The sequence below is a fragment of the Parasteatoda tepidariorum genome, chromosome 2 (genome assembly GCF_982258835.1).
Source record: "Parasteatoda tepidariorum strain Cologne lab strain chromosome 2, Ptep-v5.0, whole genome shotgun sequence".
Lineage (NCBI taxonomy): Eukaryota > Metazoa > Arthropoda > Arachnida > Araneae > Theridiidae > Parasteatoda > Parasteatoda tepidariorum.
In genome coordinates this window covers 55,896,629-55,917,076 of record NC_141756.1, presented here as the reverse complement: position 1 = coordinate 55,917,076, position 20,448 = coordinate 55,896,629, and positions in this window count along the sequence as shown.

The window sequence follows — 20,448 nt, the reverse complement described above, 5'->3', positions numbered from 1 at the left end:
ATGATGCTAAGAAACGGTAAGGTGATGAAATAATGTCCTTTGAAAAACAATCCTTTGATGCAGAAAAAGCAACGTAAATCGATAAGACTATGCATCAAGAATAATTTAAGATGGCTGTGCTTTTCATAATCAACTTATTTAGTAGCAGCATAGTAAAACCTTAGAAATACCTATTCAAATTTGGTGTTGGAAATCTCCAAAAATTGTTTGAACAATTTATTTCAGGTTAACACGAAATAGAGTGGTAAGCACGAATATACATACGTAAAAGGTATAAGTGTATTAAAAAAATAGAGGATAGTGATATAAACTTAACACGCGAGCATTTAAACCATTTATTAATTATTTTTGCTTTCGAAGATATTAAATCTTGGCATACGTTTAATATTGGAACAATAAATTTTTTAACATCCAACAAGTGCTCTCGCATGTGTTAAACATCCTCAGAAGCAGAATTCCACTGTTACAAAAGGCATGCATACATTTGCGTAAAAAATAATTACGGTCTCATGACGTAATTTATATATATCCATCAATTGCATTAAATACATTTATAATAAGTAAATACTATTCGTTTTTGTTCTTATCAAACCTAATTGGAACTTGTTTTACCTTTCCGGGTTCAGGATATGGTTGAAATATAAACTAATTTTACTTCAAGAATTGTTGATCAAACTTATTCGTTTTGCAAATTTTTCTATAAAATTAACTTCATTGACTCTGGCATTAAATCTTAATCTAATTCCTATCGTTTAAGGACATCAAGAATTATCTTTAGTGTTTGGCTATACGAATATTTATCATATTTTTTCAACGCACGTTTATGGAATGAAGAAGTTATCACCAATTTAGTGGTAAGATATTATAAAATGTTTTAAAGTAAAGAATATATTATAGAATACTTTAATAATTTAAAGGTTTGAAACATTGTTTTATTGTTTGAAAAATATCTCTTTAAATGATTAAAATCATTATTTTTGTTAAAAAAATAAGGCTGCAATAAACTGAAGTGTACTAGCATTTAATATAATATACAAAGTTTCTTACATCCATTAAATAAAAAAATAGTTAAAAAATATTTTGCTGATTAATATGAAATCAAAACATAAGTACAAAAAATCACGTTAGTAGGTAAATGTAATGATGAAAGCTTAGCTGCTTCCTTCATTAGCCGTATTTGATAGTGGTATATATGAATGTTCATTTAGGCCAATATTGAATGAATAAAACAATAACAGTTGAGTTTCCAGGAAATGATGTACAAATCGTTGAATGTAAATTTAGATTTTATTAAGCATAATTTGTAAATTATAAAATGGCCATTTCTTCAAAAAAATAAGAAATCCCTTAAAGGGATGAAATAAGAATACTCTCTATTAAGAGATCATAAAGGCAGAACAACATTTCTGACCGTTAGAAAATTAAGACCGGGAGTCCCCCGAAGGGGTCCCAGCCTTTCCAATTTAGAAATTCAAAGTGAATATATTTATTCTCAACGGACAGAGAAAGAGTATGGGTAGGAGATCCAAAATTTGGCGATTTATCATAATATATCATAGCCAAAAACAAAGCCAACTAGCATATCCACATGGGTTAAAAAGAACACCTTGGCGATCACGAGTCGCCAACAAATTTATGTGAATTATTATAACCATGCAACCGAAACATTTAGCCGTTGGAAAATTAGAATCAAAAGTTATAAATAGATTTTTGTTTTCGATTAGAGGCGACAGTGAATTTATATGTCTGCATAATAATGAAATAAAAAGAAAGTATCCGTTACATTGATCTGGAAGAGAAGAAATAAATATTTTATGTTCGTTTAAAAAGATTAAGTTTTTGATTTATTTTAAAAGTAATTCTTCCATTAATAAAAATAAGCTTAAGTAATGAAGGATATTTTAAAAGATAGAAAATAAATATGTGTATGCCAATTCTGGCATCACAGTAAAGTAGTCTATCGAACTTAAGCTATGAGGTCACAAAAGTTGGAATCAGTTAATTCGCATACAAGCTTTAAGTAGATTTTATATTCAAGTAAAAAAAAGACATCTAATTTATTTAATTCAAAGGGCTTCTTTGTTTTGTCATGATAGGCTTATAACTAAAGTTCATAATTTTTTTTCAATACATTATGTAAGTTATTTTGTTCATACTTTTACTTTTAAAAACAGTTTTGTTTCATTGTTAGACTTTCAAAAAAAAAATTTAGTAGACATCTTTGCTTGGATCAAATATAAAATATAATAGGATTTAAAACTTAAAGATATTGTATAAGAAAAGCAAGTAAACATCTGCACGTAAACAAAATTCTTTATTTTCGCCTACTTATCTTCCCTATTATTTATTTCCATCAAAGCCTTTCAAACAACTCTGCTTTATATTCTATATAAATATCAAAACTTCAACCTGCACAATTTATTTTAACAACCTCAGTATGCAGGCCTTGTCTCCAGAAAAACAAGTCATGTAGGTTTTAAAAACCTTATTAAAAATAAGAGATCATAGCGATCAATTTAATAAAAGGAATAATTTTTTTACTGGAGCTAAATCTAAATTAATGAATATAATAACAATAGAAAATAATATTAATTATATTTTTTCAATTTTAAGTTATAGCCAAATGCCTTTGAAACTTAATTTAAATATTAGACTACTTATTTTTTTCAGAAAATAAACACTCTTTGTTTTGGAGAAAAAACTAGTTACAAAATGATGAAATGTCCTAGTAATCACAAAAATCATCAACAGGTAATGAAAATAATTTATTATTAAAACAATCATTGTTTTGAAAATTGAAAATTGCATTTCAAAAGGAAACGTAACTGAGCGTTTTCAAACTAATATTTAGAAATTTTTCTTTTTAATCTTAAGTGCCGCTCTTTCACTGATTATATATTTTCATCTTTGAATCCTATACAGTATTTATTTTAGCAAAATTGTGCAGTATAAACGAAGCATTGAACCGATACAATTTATTCTCATTAGTTCCTTTCCTCGTTATTCCCTTTGGAAATTTCATTTATGTTTTGTCAGACATGTGTGTGCCCCAAGTAATTAGTTATTTCTTTAATGCGATATATTCTATCAAGGAAAGTTTGTTCGCCATACAAAGTAATTAAAAGGTAAACAGAGGGTAACTCAAACTTCTTAGCTAGCATTGCTAAACTAGAATAACTTCCAAACTTAATTTAGGCAGACTCTTCAAATTGCCAACAAATAATAAATTAAGAGCGACACTCAATCTCGCTATATATTTTTTTAATTCTTAATGATTGCGAAACGAATGGTTTTGTGGATTCATAAATTTAACAAAGTTACATAGAGACATTAATAAAATATTTCTATTATGTGCAACTACTTAATAAAATAATTTTCTAATGAAATGCTTTCAGTATCAAGGAATGTACTAGGGCAAATTAATAGCATTTTAAGTTGAGTAAAATGTGGTTAGTTTTTATTTTTATTTATATGAAATATCCTATTCTTGTTTTGTTGATAAGCTATGCATTTTTGAAACAGATGGTTACTAATGTTGTGTGTTATAAGTTTTACATAAGTAAATCGTTGCACAATATAAAGTTATATGTGTAAAATTCCAGTGAAGGATTGTTTTAATTCAAGTTAATACCAAATCGAGTATTCTTGCACACTTCAAATGGTGCCATTAAATCTTAATACCAATATTTGACAAAGCTTACACCAATCTGATGGTAAATTAGGTTGTGTTTATTGGAGCTCCATAAATACGGTGAATAATTATTGCATATTTAAACTATTTAACTAATATGTTGAATGAATAGATAGTTTAGTGTATTTTAAGCATAAAATGCATTTGGTTCATTATAAGACAAATAAATAAACTATTTCATGATTGTCGAAATGTATCGGCTAATATGTCAGTTGATTTAAAAGAAGAGAATTGATGAGTTCCCCGTGTCGTATTGATAATATCGGATTGATCTCTTTAATACCGAATAAATTTCAATTCTCTTTATTGATTGATTAAAAATATTGATTACTGTCAATTATTTGTCAAGTAATTCCACTCTTCTTGCCAGTTTGATTTGATAGACTACTAATATAAACTGTAATAAAATACGTGTATGTTTTCTGTTGTATAATAATGATATTTATAATTGCATATGACGTACATAAATCTGTCAATCATGTAAAACTATTTCATAATATTAAACTTTTATTCACTTTGATTTTGTTCGATTTCTTATTAATATTCTGTCTGTGCTGTGTGTATGTTTGATTAACAAACTAACTTTATTTTTAGAAATATTATACATAGGCGTCCTAAGTTTATGGTTCGTGATTCAGATTGCATCATGTAATAAACTTTACTATGGTTCTTGCTTTTCTTACTTTGTTTCATGGTTCTCTTATGCTTCTTGCTTTGTATCATGTCAGATTCTTACGTGTATCATTTTGAAATTATAAATGTTAGTTTTACTCAATAACAAACATGGTAGTCGTTTCTTTACACCAATTAGTATTAACAAATATTCTAGGTGTTTTTCTTCACCAGGAATTATCCTGTGTTTTGGTGTAGAAGAATGTTTAGCGAAATACCACTTTGATGTGGAGTAGTTGCCAACATTTTTTGGGTGCAGATACATGCAGATTTCTTACAATGTTGAAAATGAGACGAAAAATTTTACATTTTAATTATAAATCCTTTTCAAAAATATTTCATAAGTTTAATTTCTTTTGAAATTTAACTTTATGGAATTCTTGCAACGTAATATAAATACAAAAACATTAAATTGTGGAAAAATCTCTCTCGGAGTATATTTTTTATAAAATCGATACTGGCTTGACTGGTTTGATTAAACCTTTATTGTTTATAATTTTTTTTCAAACCCTATGATTTTTATATTTTTTTTATAAATTATTACTTTTAAGTTTAGCATTGTTTATATTGCTTGATACGATAAATATTTACTTGTGTTAATAGTTCTCAGTAAAACTGTTTCAAAGAATAAATTTCTACAAAAAAAAAATCATTCATTTCTTAAAGCTACATAACTCCGAAAAATATCGATATTTTTCATTGGAAATCTTAAATATTAAATGCATTTATGCAAAAGTTCATGAATAGTGTTATTTACATAAATTATTGCTAAAAGTAAGGTTTTTAGATTGACCTCTGAACACTTTAAACATGTGTTTAAAAACATTCAAATATATGGCATGTTTTATATTTATTGCCGTCTCACGGAAATTTGTTTTCCCCTTCAAAAAACGCATAGGTTCTCAAAAATATGATTCGTTGCAATCTTCAATACATGCTTTAAAGGGGAAAGTAATGTATTTCTTTAGTAAAACTTTTCGTAGTGCTTATGCATGCCCTTTAACATAGGATCTATGGTATTTTTTATTTTTTATTGAATAGCAGTTCCGTCTTGAAAAATGTTGTCGCATAAAATATATCTTTATTTTATTTTTCGTTTAAAGATATGTAATATATAAGAGTTTTATGAAATAGAATAACATCTTTTGAACATATCGAATAAAATCATTCTATTATAAATATACCAATAAATTTTAAAAGCACTGCAAATGTTTGTCTTTTAAATTTGATTGGAAATTAGAGTTTTATTTAAAAACAAAACTTCCCTATTATAAGATTTTTCAAACACTTGAAAAACCTAAGTATTCAAATTATAAAAAAAGTTAATCATATATTACAAATAAAGACTTTGGTAATTTGCTTAAATGTGTTTTATTTTTGAAAACAAGATTTATTTATAACTGAGTTTAGAATTAAAATTAAAAATTGGAATGTTTCATGGATGAGCAGTACAATTTTTATACTTTTCATAAAGATATTATGGTAAAATTTCATTAGTCTTCGTTGCGTTAGAAAATGCTTTCATTTAAAATTTCGATAGATATTTAAACACATATTGTGCTTCATGATGGCAATATTTTTTTATATATTTTTGCAATGGAAAAATCGTTCATGTTACTGTCCTAGAAGTCATGTTACTGTCCTCATGTTACTTCTTCATATAAATTAACATATCATATGCTATGTCCTGAGAAATTTTTATGCTAAATACTGTATCTAGAAAAATTCGAAGTTTCTTATATAATACTAGTAAATTATTATATGTCAGAAACTATTAAACTTCATACTAAGAAGTGTCAGAGAACATCCTTAGTGTTTTACTGCATCAAGAATCATCCTCCTTTCTTGCTGTATCAAAATCTCAAGAACGTGTTATACACCGAAGAGCCATTACATTATGACTACACTGCTAATAACATGTAGGACCACCTTTAGCCCTCAAAACTGCTAGCACCCGCCGTGGCATTGATTCCACAAGGTACTGATAGGCAGTCTGAGGTATCCGGCACCAAGCGTTCACCAACTGGTCCTGCAATTCCCTCACATTGCGAGGGGGTAGCGTGGCAGCACGAATTTGGTTTTCCAAGGACCACAAATGCTCTATTGGATTAAGGTCAGGTGAATTTGGGGACCAAGACATGACTTGAAAGTCACTGGAATGTTCCTCGAACCAATCCATGATGATTCGACCCTAATGACACGGTGCATTATCCTGTTGGTAAACACCATCCAGCGCAGGAGAAACTGTTGCCATGAATGGATGAACGTGGTCTGCAACTATGTTCAAGTAGCTTACAGACGTCAGGGATTGTTCTATGAGGATTATGGGTCCTAATGTGCCCCATGAAAACATTGTTCCTTGGCGAGAAACCATGAACACCTGGCGAGCTCATCGTTATAGATGGAGGATGGTCATAATGTAATGGCTCTTCGGTGTATGTACCTGTTTACGTCTCATTATGTGTGGCGTTTTACTACACCACTTTCGTGCAAAGTAGTTTTTTGTAATGTTAACCACCATTTGTAATGTTGAGATACACGAAAAATGTTTTACAGTGCAAGGAACTTGGCCTAAATGATACCATATTTTGAAATAAATAATATCTAATTTTACTTATGTCCCGAACAATCAGTAATATAAAGGCGTTTCTAAAATTTTAATACGTAGGAATATCCATTTGGAAGATGAGCAAACGTGTATCGAATATATTAAATGAAATATGTTACTGTGGACATATAATAAAAGTATTTATTTTTCGATTTATAACATAAAATGTATGTTAGGTGACTCAAATAACTAATCAAAAAGAAAGTAATAAATAATCACAATTTCTGAGATGGTTACAAGATTGGATGTTTTTTTGCCGGCTGGTCTTTTCAAAAGAAAAAATTATTTATAAATGTTGATGCAGATAAATATATAGGCATAAATGCGAACAAAATTAAGTCCTAAAAATACAATTTGTGATAATAGCAGATAAGAGTATGAAGCCACGCATTAGCAAATTTTTATTACAGCAGATATCTGTGCAAATAAAAACCAAAATTTTGGTATTCAATAGTGAAGTTATTATGAAATAGCTAATTTTAATATTAAAAAGCGGTTTTTAAAATCGCGAAAGCTGTTCTCATTAGCAGTTGAATTGTGAATTAAAGTGCTACAGCCGTTGGAAAGAAATAGGAAATTTTTAATGGTTTGTCTACTTTATACAATGAAAATGCTGGATAATTTTTTGAAACTAATACTAATAGGTCACCAAAGGCTGCCCTTACTTTTGATTTGGAATCAAAATTATATGAATATAAAATAATAAGGAGGGCACAGACAGGATTAAGGAACTATGTTTGTTTCTTCCAGTTGTATAAAAGGAGTACGATTCTTAATATGCAGGCGGAATCAATAGGATGACAAAATATAAACGAGAAAACTAAGAGCTTGACACTAATTATAAAAATATCAAATATTAATACACAGTATGTATTTGTGGGTATTAACATCCCAAAATAAATCTGGAATATATTATTTGAATTGAAAAACTTGTCTGCTCAAAACTTAATTTTTGGTAGATTTCCTGATTTTCTCTTTCTGTAAAGTGCTTTGTAATATGTAGATACATTGTAATAAAAACTTGTGAAAACAACTTGGTTTCAAAATTTCACTTCAGAGAAAATTACATTTTGTATATTTGTGTGTTTAAAATTGAAAGTGAACATTGCTATATCAAAATTTCGCTTAGGATATATTGCTTAAGGCAATCAATGATCTTTCGATAAATAAAAGCTAAAGTTTGTCTATACTGTATACTGTTTGTATACTGTAAAAAAAATTCGAGTTTTACAACATTAAAAATGGCGGCAATTATACTATAACACATTTTTGTGTATCTGATCACCAGAATTGGTGGAAAAACCTTTACTCTAAAGTGGTGTTTCACTAAGTGTTCCACCACACTTAAATCAAGGATAGTTCCTAGTGTAGGGAAACACCTCGAATGTTCTTTTACACCTAGAATGTTCTTTTTGGTATAAAGTAGCCACTATCAATGTTGTCAAAATCACTCAAAATTTATAATTAGAGTAAGATATGATACAGATGAAAATCAGTAAAATTACTCTTACGATACATGTTTACAATACATGTTTACATGTTTGCAATTTTTTTTATATAAAATTAGATTGTTAATCGCGTACAAAAAGCAAATACTAGGATAATATAAGTTAAAGAAATACTGTGTTTAGCCGTCATATGTAATTCTCAATATAAATATGCTAGTTCTAGTTCGTCCAAACGGCATTTCAATTTCGAGATCTTAAATTTATTAAACTCTATTACCAAACCTTCGTGTGTCAAATATCAAATTATTTATTATTTTAAACATAATTTTATGTTTGAATAGTCACATTTAAAATGTAGAGATCAGTTGAGTCTCAAATTTTGTCACTAAATATTAAGAAAAGTCCAGGCTTGGAAAAAGTTCCATAATTCTGGTATTGAATCCAAGGTCAATTTAAATTATCAATTAAACGTGTAACTTTTAGGAATTTTTAACGTAACATTTTATCTCCTGTATGCTTTCATTTGCTTAGTTATGCTGTCTGTTAGTTATTCAACAGCGCTATTAAACTAGTTTTTTTTTAATATTTTTATTGCGTTAAAATATATTATTATCTGCCTTAGATTTGTGTATTATTTTAAATTAAAGAAATTTATAATAGAAAAAGTTAGTTTCGTTTCAGCTAAAAGAAACTTTACATTAAAATGTAACTGACTCTCAAAACAACGTTCTAATTGATAACACAATGAGAATCAACAATAGAACTTACATGCATAATTTTATTTTGCTATGCTTGCACGTTTTTTACTCTCTTTCAGCCGAACTGAACTACGTCTTTTGACGACAATCACACGCTGTTGGCAAGAAAATGCGCCTTATATTATATCAAGGCTCAGAGCGATGTATTGTTTAGAAAGACGAGTTCGTAGAAATAAGTTTACACGTGATTGTAGGTAGATGTATCTTTAGAGCTTGATCCAATAATTAAATTTTTCAAACTTTCTGTGCAGTAACAACAGTTTTTCACAAACAGTTTTTTTTTTAGAAATTAGAATCATACGTGGGTAAAAAGCTGAGGATGTGATCGGGACGTAGTAGTAATAGTAAACGACAAATTAGTATTAGTTGACAACAAATTAGTATTAGTTGACGACAAATTAGTAGACGAGTATTAGATTTCAACTTAATAGAAATATAAGATATATACTTAAAGAAAAAGAAAAATAATCCACAGGAGTCGGGATTGGCAAAGTCTTCTAGGTATACAAATTTTACATTTTGATTTTTATTACAGTTATTTTCATTTTAATTGTTGAAAAGTGAACATGCGCGTTTAGAGTATCTTTCGTAATTACAATTTAATTTGCTAAAAATTCTAGCCCGAAATTGAGATTTTCTTAAAATCTAAAAAATAATGCTAGGATTTTCGACTTTTGTAAAAATAAATAAAAACAATTTTGCCAATATTTCGATTTTTTTTCACATTCTGAAACTGCAACTATCATCTCTTATTTTGCAACTTACTGCAGATATAGTACTTCAATATGGAAAGTAATAGATAAATTCCCTACAGATAGGAATTCAATTCAAATTTCATTTAAAATATGAGATGGAAATCGCTCTTAAATTCTTTCATCAAAAATACCTATATTTTGAGGGAAATAATCTTTTTTCTATGACTTTTTTAAACTCAGCTTTGGAAAGTTTTTCAATCGGTGGTTTGGAAGTAAATAAAATAAAAATACCGTTTTCAGTATTCTTTTAAATAGTAATTTTTGACTTTATATTTTTTTTCGATTTCGAATATAAAAATTGTAAAGGAGTTCGAAAAGGTGATAAATGATAAAATATTCAGTACCGAAAGAGTTTAAATTGAAGACAATAAACGAAAAAAATAGTGGAGACTGAGACACAAAAGCTAAGAAATTTCAAAACTCATCATTTTTAAATTTAAGATCTATATTTATTTGATACGATCGGCATTTTCCTCAGCAAAAAAAAGTAAAAGTTTGAATGCCTTTCATCTGATTTTTTTTTATTCTGATTCTGATTTTTTTTATTTCTATGAATTCTTAGCTTTTTTTTCGTTTTATATATTTAAATATTTTATGCATATTACAACTTTTGGCACTGAAATGTGAATTCAGAGAGTATATAAGATTTTATTTTTTTGCTTAACAAACATTTTAATGTGCAATTTAGAATAAATTTTAAGCATTTTGTCAGAAATAAAATCTTTTTTCAGTCTTTAAAAATTATTTTATTTCCAAAAAACTACACCCTTTCATCCAAATTATACTTTTGTATAACAGTATAAATTCACTTGACTTACTAAACAGTTCATAAAGAAATTACATTCAAATATCGTAATAATTTATATTTGGTTCGTAATTGGTAAGTCAGAATATGGTAATGTTACGTCTTCAGTAAAGTCTTATAAAAATACATAGGTTTCCAAGTATGCACTTCTCCGATATTTTCCAGCCTGACATTTTTCAATGTTAATTATCATTGTCCGTTATATATTTATTCGGTAGTCCATACGTTGATGTTTTTTAGAGTTTAAGTTCATTTTCCAGACCACATTTGACCAGCATTCATTACACTGATTTTTTCTTTTCGTTGGTATTAAAGGACATTACCTGAAATTCCCTACAATGAAATTTTCTAATCTATTAAGAGTTCTTAGTATCTTAGGGGCAAAAAATAAAAATGACTCATTATGTACTAAGTTTAGATTTGATCGGATGATTTCTAAGCAATTGAAACAAAAACTTTTAATTTTTGTTACTCCACAAAGTAAAAATTGCTACATGCTAGATTCACCTTTGACGATATATATATATATATATATATCTGTATTTGCATGCATGGTGTTTCGCAAGAACTGTGACATTCTTTAATACAAGTCTACAGCTGTTCCATTACAAAAGCCGATATGTAAAATTTCGTTTATATTTCATATACGTGATAGTCATAACATTCATTAGAGCTTCTACTCTGAATCTTTCATTCTCTTATTATAGCCACCAATATATCACCTTAAGAAAAGAGGGTAGCAAAGATGCGCTTTTAAATCAAAATGCTCCCCCTGAAATAAGTTATTTCATTTAGCGAAAGTTTAAAATATATACTAAACAACTGCATCTCTTTTTGATGCGAGCACACATTAAATATGCAACATCCTAAGACTCTGCGAATGAGGGATAATTTTTATTTTTTCTGAAGTGATCTTGATTGAAAAATGAGAACATTAAGAATCGAAAGCGCCAAAAAATGCTCTTTTATACAGAATTCGGCATAAGGCCCCGTAAGAGTTCAATCGATTAAAAGAATGAATTCGCAATCTATTTTATCAATTTCATGATTTTTTACGTCATGTCTTCATTATACTATTGGTCTCATCATTCAATACACCGTAAAAAAATTCTGGTTGAGATTATCGTTTATAGTACTAGCACTTTAGTAGTGAGAGCGGATTTTTTGGAAACAATTATCGTAACTTGATCCGGACTTACAGTAACTTCTTAGCGCAATTTCATCCAGATTTTCTTATAGAGTAGTCCACATCATATATTTATTAGTATTTTTCTCATTTTATAAAACAATATTGAAACATTTATTTTTAGAAAGCATCAATGGCGGATGTTGCAATATATAACTAGAGATACGCAAGATCAGTATTTAATAAACATTTTTTAATTATCCCTTTTTGTTTAAAATTTTGTTATTTATATATTTTTCATAAAAGACTGAAAGAGATTACGTGTAGAAACATTTTAAATAATTTTAAACCATCTCGTGCAATAAATTGGTTATCGAAGCAAAGGATCTATTTTCTATACAGATTTTTTTTTTTCAAAAAATATTCAATTTGATGTAAATTCTTTAGATAAAATTAAGATGTATTCTCTTTCCCAAAAGTTAAGAACTGATTTTATTTTCTTCTCGGAGATTTTACATCAACTTATCAACTTATTTGATAAAATTTGTCTTGTAAAAAAAGAAAAAGATAGAAAAAAAAATACCGGTGAATGGTACTCATCATTTCCTTGGAAAAATCAATTTCCTGGAAATATAAAACTTATTTCTAGAAAGATTGGATTTCTCAGAAATAATGATGTTTTTGCAGCATTTGAATATCACTTGAGATTTATCAAAAGAAAAATGTTCTGTACGATAGCTGTCATTTTTTTTTATTATTATTACCGAACTATAAATGGCATTATATTTTTATTGTAAAACTAGCAAAATCTTGCAACTGTGGTGAGTTTTGTGAAAATTATTTTTCAAGAGTGACGTCAAAGATCTCAATACTTTTTTCTGATGGTATTAACTAACATTTAATAAATTTTGAGTTTTGGATTTTGATAGAGCCGACTTTAACCTAATGCATTTTAATTCGGTTGGGTATATACATTTCTAAACATAATGTATATTGCAAAGAGTGAGTGGATTAGTTTAGTTCTTTCGTTCTCAACGGGGGCGATACCGCCCCCCTGGGGGCGTTGGTAGTATGCCGAGGGGCTTTGAACTTGTTTTGGGCAGTAGGGGGGCGTTGGGTATGTTTTGGGCGGTAGGGGGCGATGAGCATGTTTTGTCATTCAAATTTAAAACTTAGAAATAAAATTATTAAATTAAGATTTATTTAATAAATAAAATTAATCTAAAATTAATATTAAAGAGAAAAAAAATTAAATTAATATAATAAATAAGGATTATCCGATACACCATTTGTACCAGCAATAAAACGAACTTATACGGCACCTATTCTCCGATCCGAACCAACACACCTCAGCGCATGAGTCTGTACCTCTTGCCTTTGACTTATTCAAGCCATTTGGTGAAAATTGAAGTCATTGCGATTTCAGTATGAATTTTTCATTTGACCCGTGTTTCTTATAATGGTTTTTCTTAGCTTCATTACAGTTTTTTCCTCTGCCGACCAACAATGTCGGTTAATAAAAAGAGGTGTCATCAATGCAGTGCCACATACTTGAAGTTGGGATTTGTTCAACCACTGTTGAACTCTCAACTACCCATGTGTTTACTTTGTAATAAAGTTTTATCTAATGAGGTAATGAAATCTTACCGTTATCAGGAGCATTTGCAAAAATTTTATTCTGACAAACAAAATAAAGATTTGACATTTTTCATGAACATCTTCTTTTACGCTTCTGAAGGCACCTTCGGTCTCTGGGTTATTAGCAACCTCATCACAAAAATGCAACGATAGTTTAATAGCTTCTTATAATATATCAAAATTTATTGCTAAATCTGGGAAAGCTCATACCATCGGAACAGAGTTGATACTGCCGTTTTTCAAGGAAGTTTTAGAAACAGTTTTACACCATCCAGTCGCATCCATTGTAATAAAAAAATATCCCGTAAGCAACGATACAGTGCGGCGACGAAGTGATGAATTGGCTGAAGACGTTGAAATTTCTTAACGCAAACTTTTGATAACCAACAAATTTTCCCTTCAAGTTGATAAATCAACCTTGCCAGATAATGAAGCCTTTACTGTAGGCATAGGTCCGGTTTGTAAAGGTAGTAAAAGTTATTCAAGAGATGCTTTTTGCAAGAAGCTTGATTGTAGATATCAAAGGTAAATTCATTTTTAATACTTTCAAAGATTATTTTAAAGAGAAAAATATTCCTCTTGCGAATATTATGTCTATTACCCCTGATAGGCTCCTGCAATGGTGGGTCGACATTGCCCTTTTGGAAAGGAAGGTACCAGATGTCTTAGCTGTTCACTGCGTGATTCACCGAAATCATTTAGTAGGGGAAAATCTCAGCAACCGTTTGCATCAATCATTGCAATATGCCATATCTGCTGTGAACAAAATTCATTGTATTGCTCTCTACGATTGATTCAGACAGCTGTGAAAGAAAAACGATAAAGAATTCAATCACTTGCTACTATACACCGAGATTCGCTGGCTTTCCAAAAGCTTCTGTCTCAATGGAATCTTTTCGACTCTATGCTTGAGTTCCTCGAAAACAGAGAAGTAGCTCTGAGAGACAGATTTCTAGAATTTAAGAAAGACTTTGACAGATTTATCTGTAAAATTTAAGGGTGATAATTTACATCGTCAAGGCAACGAGCTTAATTTGATCCCTACAAAATCAGTTATTTCTGCCTTTCTAAAAAAACTCATTTCGTGGAAGCAGAATTTTGGTTGGAATAAGTTCAGCCAAGCAGGCGAAATTAACTTTGATGACGCACAAGAATATTGTCAACACCTTGACTCTTTGCACATGAACTTTTCTGACTGTTTTAAAGATGTTTCGTTCCCTAGAAGTGCCTCAATAGGTTTATGGGTTCTGAACCCTTTTGTGAATATTGAAACAGCAGAGGTTCAGATTTACGAGAAATTGGTTGAACTTTTAACTAAGTAAACTTTGAAATGATGATCGTCTCATAGAATTTTTGCTTAAAGGTAACATCAGTCGTCTCTATCCTGGACTGTAGACTATCATTAAACATTTTTTAATTGCCTCCCCTTCCCTCTAACTTGTCAAACGTGGAATAAATGATGCTACAGATCTTATCACAAAAAGGAGAAATCGACTCAAAATTGTGCAACGAGGGGATTAGCGTCTTCATCTCATTAAAAGTATTGAGCCGACCGTTAAGAAATTGGTTTTGAGCCATTAAGTACAATCATCCCACTAACATAGTTACTTGATTGTTTCATTGATACTATTTTTTAGTGTTAAAATCATTTTGGTTGTTTTTTTAATTATCTAATTGAGAATAAATTATTTTTTAATCATAGGTTTCTTTGTTGTATTTATTTCATTAAACGTATTAATTTTTATTATAACAAATAGATTGCGATTACCTGCCGCGAGAAAAATATCGAGTTAATGAGTACATTATATTTTTTTACAGAGATCAAACAAATTTAAAGCGTAAAGAAATTAAGATTTTGCTAATAATTCAGCACACCTCCCTCCGTCCCCACGCTCTGAACAACTACATTTTCACGAAGAGGGGCGTTGAAATGTTTTTTGCTCCTTCAGAGGGCGGCAACGTTAAAAAGGATGAGAATCTATAGTTTAGCTCAATATATATATATATATATATATATATATATATATATTAATAAAACTTATTAATTATTTTCGTTTTTCTCTTTGTTTTTATTGTGCTATGTTATAGTGATCATATTTAAAGCAGCTTTAGCGCTTGATATTATCTACTATTACCTTAGTTCCGTTTTCCTTTTGTTTCCGTTTTTAGTTCGGTTTTGTCTTTCGTGCTGTGTTACAGTGATCATATTTAAAGCAGCTTTAGCGCTTAATATTATCTACTATTAGCTTACTTTCGTTTTCGTTTTGTTTCCGTTTTTAGTTCGTCTTCTAATTTCGCGTGTTTAGGGCATTGCTCTTTGAGCCTAATTTTTTGATTTCAGCAGCAATAATAATTTGGCTCCTGCTAAAAATCAATTCAAAACGAGTAAACCTGTTTTTTTTTAAATAATTATTTTAATTATCAAACTTTTTAATTACAAACTTTAAATTATCCTGTATTATATAATTACCCTGCGCGCATCCATTTTCGGGCCAACCCAAGGCTAACTAACAAATTAGACGCGCTTCAGTTTTGCAGTAAGAACGTGCCATAAGATATCACTTTATTTATGCTTCTATTTTCATATATTGTAATCTGGCAATCTTATTACGAAAATATTATAAATCATTCTTGAAAGATTCCGGTACGCGTAAGTTCATTTAATTCGCTCCTCACTATGTAGATTTCTTTCCGTGTACTGTTCTCTAATCTCTTTACATTTTATTTTCAGTTCTTTGCTTGATATATTTGCTTGTTTTTCCGTACATATTTTTTACTTAATGTATTCCAATTTCGTTTAAATTTTCTTGAGTGCTCCTCACACTGTTGTATTGATATATTTTGCTTTGGCTATATTAATACAATATTAGAAAGCACTCCTTTTGCGGATATAATCGTTTCAGCTGATGAAGAGATTATATCTTTTCTTAGTTTTTTTTCCAAATGTTAATTAAATTTTTTTTTAAGGTATTAAAAATTATGTTTTTTAAATACTTTTAAAAAATTATTGTTAATAATTTTCTTCTCTTGTCATTATTTTTGATTTTTTCCATATTTTCTCAATATTTTAGCTTATATATATATATATATATATATATATATATATATATATCTGCAAAACAAATTGTGTTCCGGCGAACCTGTTGACCAACATTTTTTTTTTTTACAAACCAGAAAAATATCGATCCTTATCGCTCTTGAAAATTACGTCAACATGAATATTTTCTGAGCAAATCATGTATTTTTTGTCCGATTGTAGTAATTTCTGTTAGATACGTCTCATAACTAATTAGAATTATATTAACTCCAGATAATCTTAACATTAAGAAAGGTTGCGCAAGCATAAAGAAAGCAGTAAAATTCCGATTAACAGGTTACATGATGGATCACGTGACTAAACTGTTTACTACAGGTGTTAATGAAGCTGTTCAAAGTGTAGCTAGATTCGTATTATCAACTAACAAGTTTTGCAGAAAATATGTTTTGCCGTGACAATAAAATATTGTTTATTAAAATAAATTATTGTTAAAATTATGAGCTTAAATGGTTGCTAAAATAGGAAAATTCAGCTTTGATTATATAGTATAACTAACTGCACTTGGCTATAATAATGGAAGTAATAACCCCCCCCCCCAAATTTCGATGAAAAATTCTCTGTGAGAATTAGAAAAAGCTATAAATCAGAATAAAGCAGAATTAAATTATTCAAATAACTCATCTTCCACATCGATTTTTTTTATTTCTGAATGATTTCATCGCGGCAGAAAAAATAAGCGGGGTAGTAAAAATTATTTTGTTATAAAATAAGACTTGAATTAAACATTTTATTAAAATTGAAGTATGTATAGATTTAAAAGATAGTCGGAATCTAAAAAACACCAAATATGGCATCAGATTTTTTTCTGTATTGCTGCTCTGAGCTAAGAAGTTATTAAAAATGAACCCCAACATATTCTTATTTATTTTCCACAAAGACTATAAAATGTCTGGATTTTTTTGTCTTGTCTCCCATTCATTGATCATTTACTCTTCCCTAACTGCAAAATGACTCTTGATTTGAGTTTGTATTTTATGAAATCGATCAGTTTAAAGTAAATTTTTATTTTGAATTGTTTTCTATGAAAAAAAATTAGTCATCATACGAAATTGTTTAGATTTGCCTGCAGCTAATACTTTTGAAGTTTGGCTAATACTTGTGATATTTGGCTGATTTACTGAATATTGATTTGAAGTCATTAGGGCGGACTCTGAAAATTGTAAAGATATGCACAATGTGCTTCATAAAAGATTGAGAACGCTTTAAGGTGAACATACACAGACAGGGAAATAACTTTATGAAGAGAACACGGTTAGAATTAAGATATGGAAGTGCTAGAAAAAACTGGAACTGGTGCTGCAACTCGAGGCAAATACATATGGTGATTCACTACTATAAATATCATTGCAATAAACGAAGAAAAGAACAAAAAATATTCTTAAAAAAAAAAACATATTAAGTACTTCCCATGCAGCAACCGAAAGTCAGTCGATGACTCAGATTCATTGGGAGCCTCATACATCAAAGCTTACCTCTGCCTAATAAATAGAAATAGATATGGTAGAGATCTGGTGAGTGTAGTGGCTAATATGCAGGGTGATAATGTCCCCAAACCCATCAGATTGGATATGTTCTATTGAGAAAATTTTACTTCTCTCCTATGTACTCCACTACAAAGGATGGCTCTCCCTTTCCTTGAAATCACATTACTCACCGTATGTGTGAAGGAACTTGGCATGACTTGTTAAGCATAACTTGTGGCATTTTTCCCCCAAAACTGTAAGTTATTTTTAATCTTTCATTTGTTTTAGCAAACGATAAATATGCTCAAATATGTTTGAGGAAGTGGCATTCAAATATTCCTGCTCACACACTCAAAGATAACCATATATATGAGCATGTTAAGTTATATCTACATGCATTCACACTATAGGTTACATATTCAAAAAGTCATTTCATTTGTAATAGATGCATTCAAATGTTTTACGGTCAGGAAACCACCTCGTGAGAACCAGCTTTCCATACATATTTCAGCCTCCAACCTAATATCAGCCTCCAACCAACCAATATAAAGTGAATGTACATTATTAATTAATTCAGAACCGAATTTGTGTTATCTGTGTTTATTAATTTTTTTAAAGTAATTTTGGTAATGCGGTATTATTTTTTGATGACTTTGTATAGTAACTTTTAGTGATTTATTTTTTTATGAATTGCAATTTATATGACTTACACATGAAATTAAATGTAATTAGTAAACACATTTCGAGTGTGAAAAGGTGCCAAAACTTCAGTTTTAAGTTTTCATCTAAAATGCTTAATTTTTAATCTTTAAGTTTTATGCAAAAGAAAATACAGAACCTACATTTCAAAACTTAATTTGAATTTCCTCGATACTACCAGAAGTATTTTAGTTTATTTTACAATCTTGAAATTTCCTTCTTAGCCCTGTCAACAAAGTTTAGGCATTTCGACAGATTTCATGCGGTTTAAATATGCATTGAAATAAACTATAGAATAAAATACTGATTCTATTTCAGACGAGTCTAGAATAACATTGATCATATAAGTTTCTTTTTTCTTCTGCTAGCTCATTTTCCGAGCTGAAATGTCACATAAATTTCATTGCTTCGATAACTTTCTGTTTTGACATATAAGGAAAACGTTTTATAAAGGAATTTATGCATTTTTTTTGTGTTCTTGAATTACCGTAGTTTCTAATTCGTCAAACTCAGTACTTCTGTTTGGAGCTATAGCATTAAGCTGGTTACACAAAAGTCCACTTTATATTCCAAGTATTAAAAATGATTTTGAGCTATAGGTCTTAAATATTTAAAAATTCTTGTTTTTTTTCAAGTTTTATTTTTAATTTGATAGTCATTTTATAGCTTTTTTACAGAATCTTTCAAATACTTTTTGAGAAAAGTTCGTATATCTGCCAATTTTGCCGTATAATGTTAGTATTATAATAATTACAGCCACATTTTGACTTTATTAATTTTTGTTACTGCAATTAAGAATCTAAACACTCTTTTCCAAATTTCAGCCGCTTTCTATGTCATATTATAAATTGAGAAAAACAATTTAGTTTTAAAATTTTATTAGATTCGATTCTACATTATGTGGAACTAGTAATGGAAAGAAGTACAGGATTTCAGATGGCCCACTTAGTCCAAAACTAATAAAAGCTTTCATTTATTTATCATTATAAAACATGCTATAAAATCAACAGATATAACTATTAATGTTCTTTACATAATGCTATTCAAGTAGATCGTTCTCAACATGAAATTTGATTTTATAATATCGTCAAAAAATTAAAATTAGCAAATTATACCTTATTTAATGCACAAAACAAATGACATTAACTTCTCCAAATACTTCCGTTTAGTTTGTTACGTTTAACAAGTATTGTTTTAGGCATAGCTACGTATCTGATATTCTATTCTTATTCTCCAGGGAAAAAAAACACTACTTTTACGTATGTTACGGTTTATAAGAATTTTTTGGACATGGTTACATCATTGAGATTCTCTGTATTGATTACAGTGCGCCGATATGTTTTTTGCTTTGTAAAATTTTACAGTAAAAAAGAACTGGCTCCCTGAGACCCGGAATTCCAATTTGACCTGGAAATTTTAACAGTAAAATATAAATCTAAAAAAATGAATAAAGTATGTACATTAAAAAAAGCAAAGATATAAATTAAAGAGAATACTGTCAAACACCATTGTTAAAATTGGCAAACTATTCAATATGTGAAGATTGCATTTTAATTATGAAACCATTTTATACAGGTAAGTTAAAAAGAAGTTTATTTAGAGCAGATGCTTAGAAAATGTTAAATAAAAACTTGGTATAACATTTCTTTCTCATATCTGACGTTATTATTGTAAATTAAACGTAAATT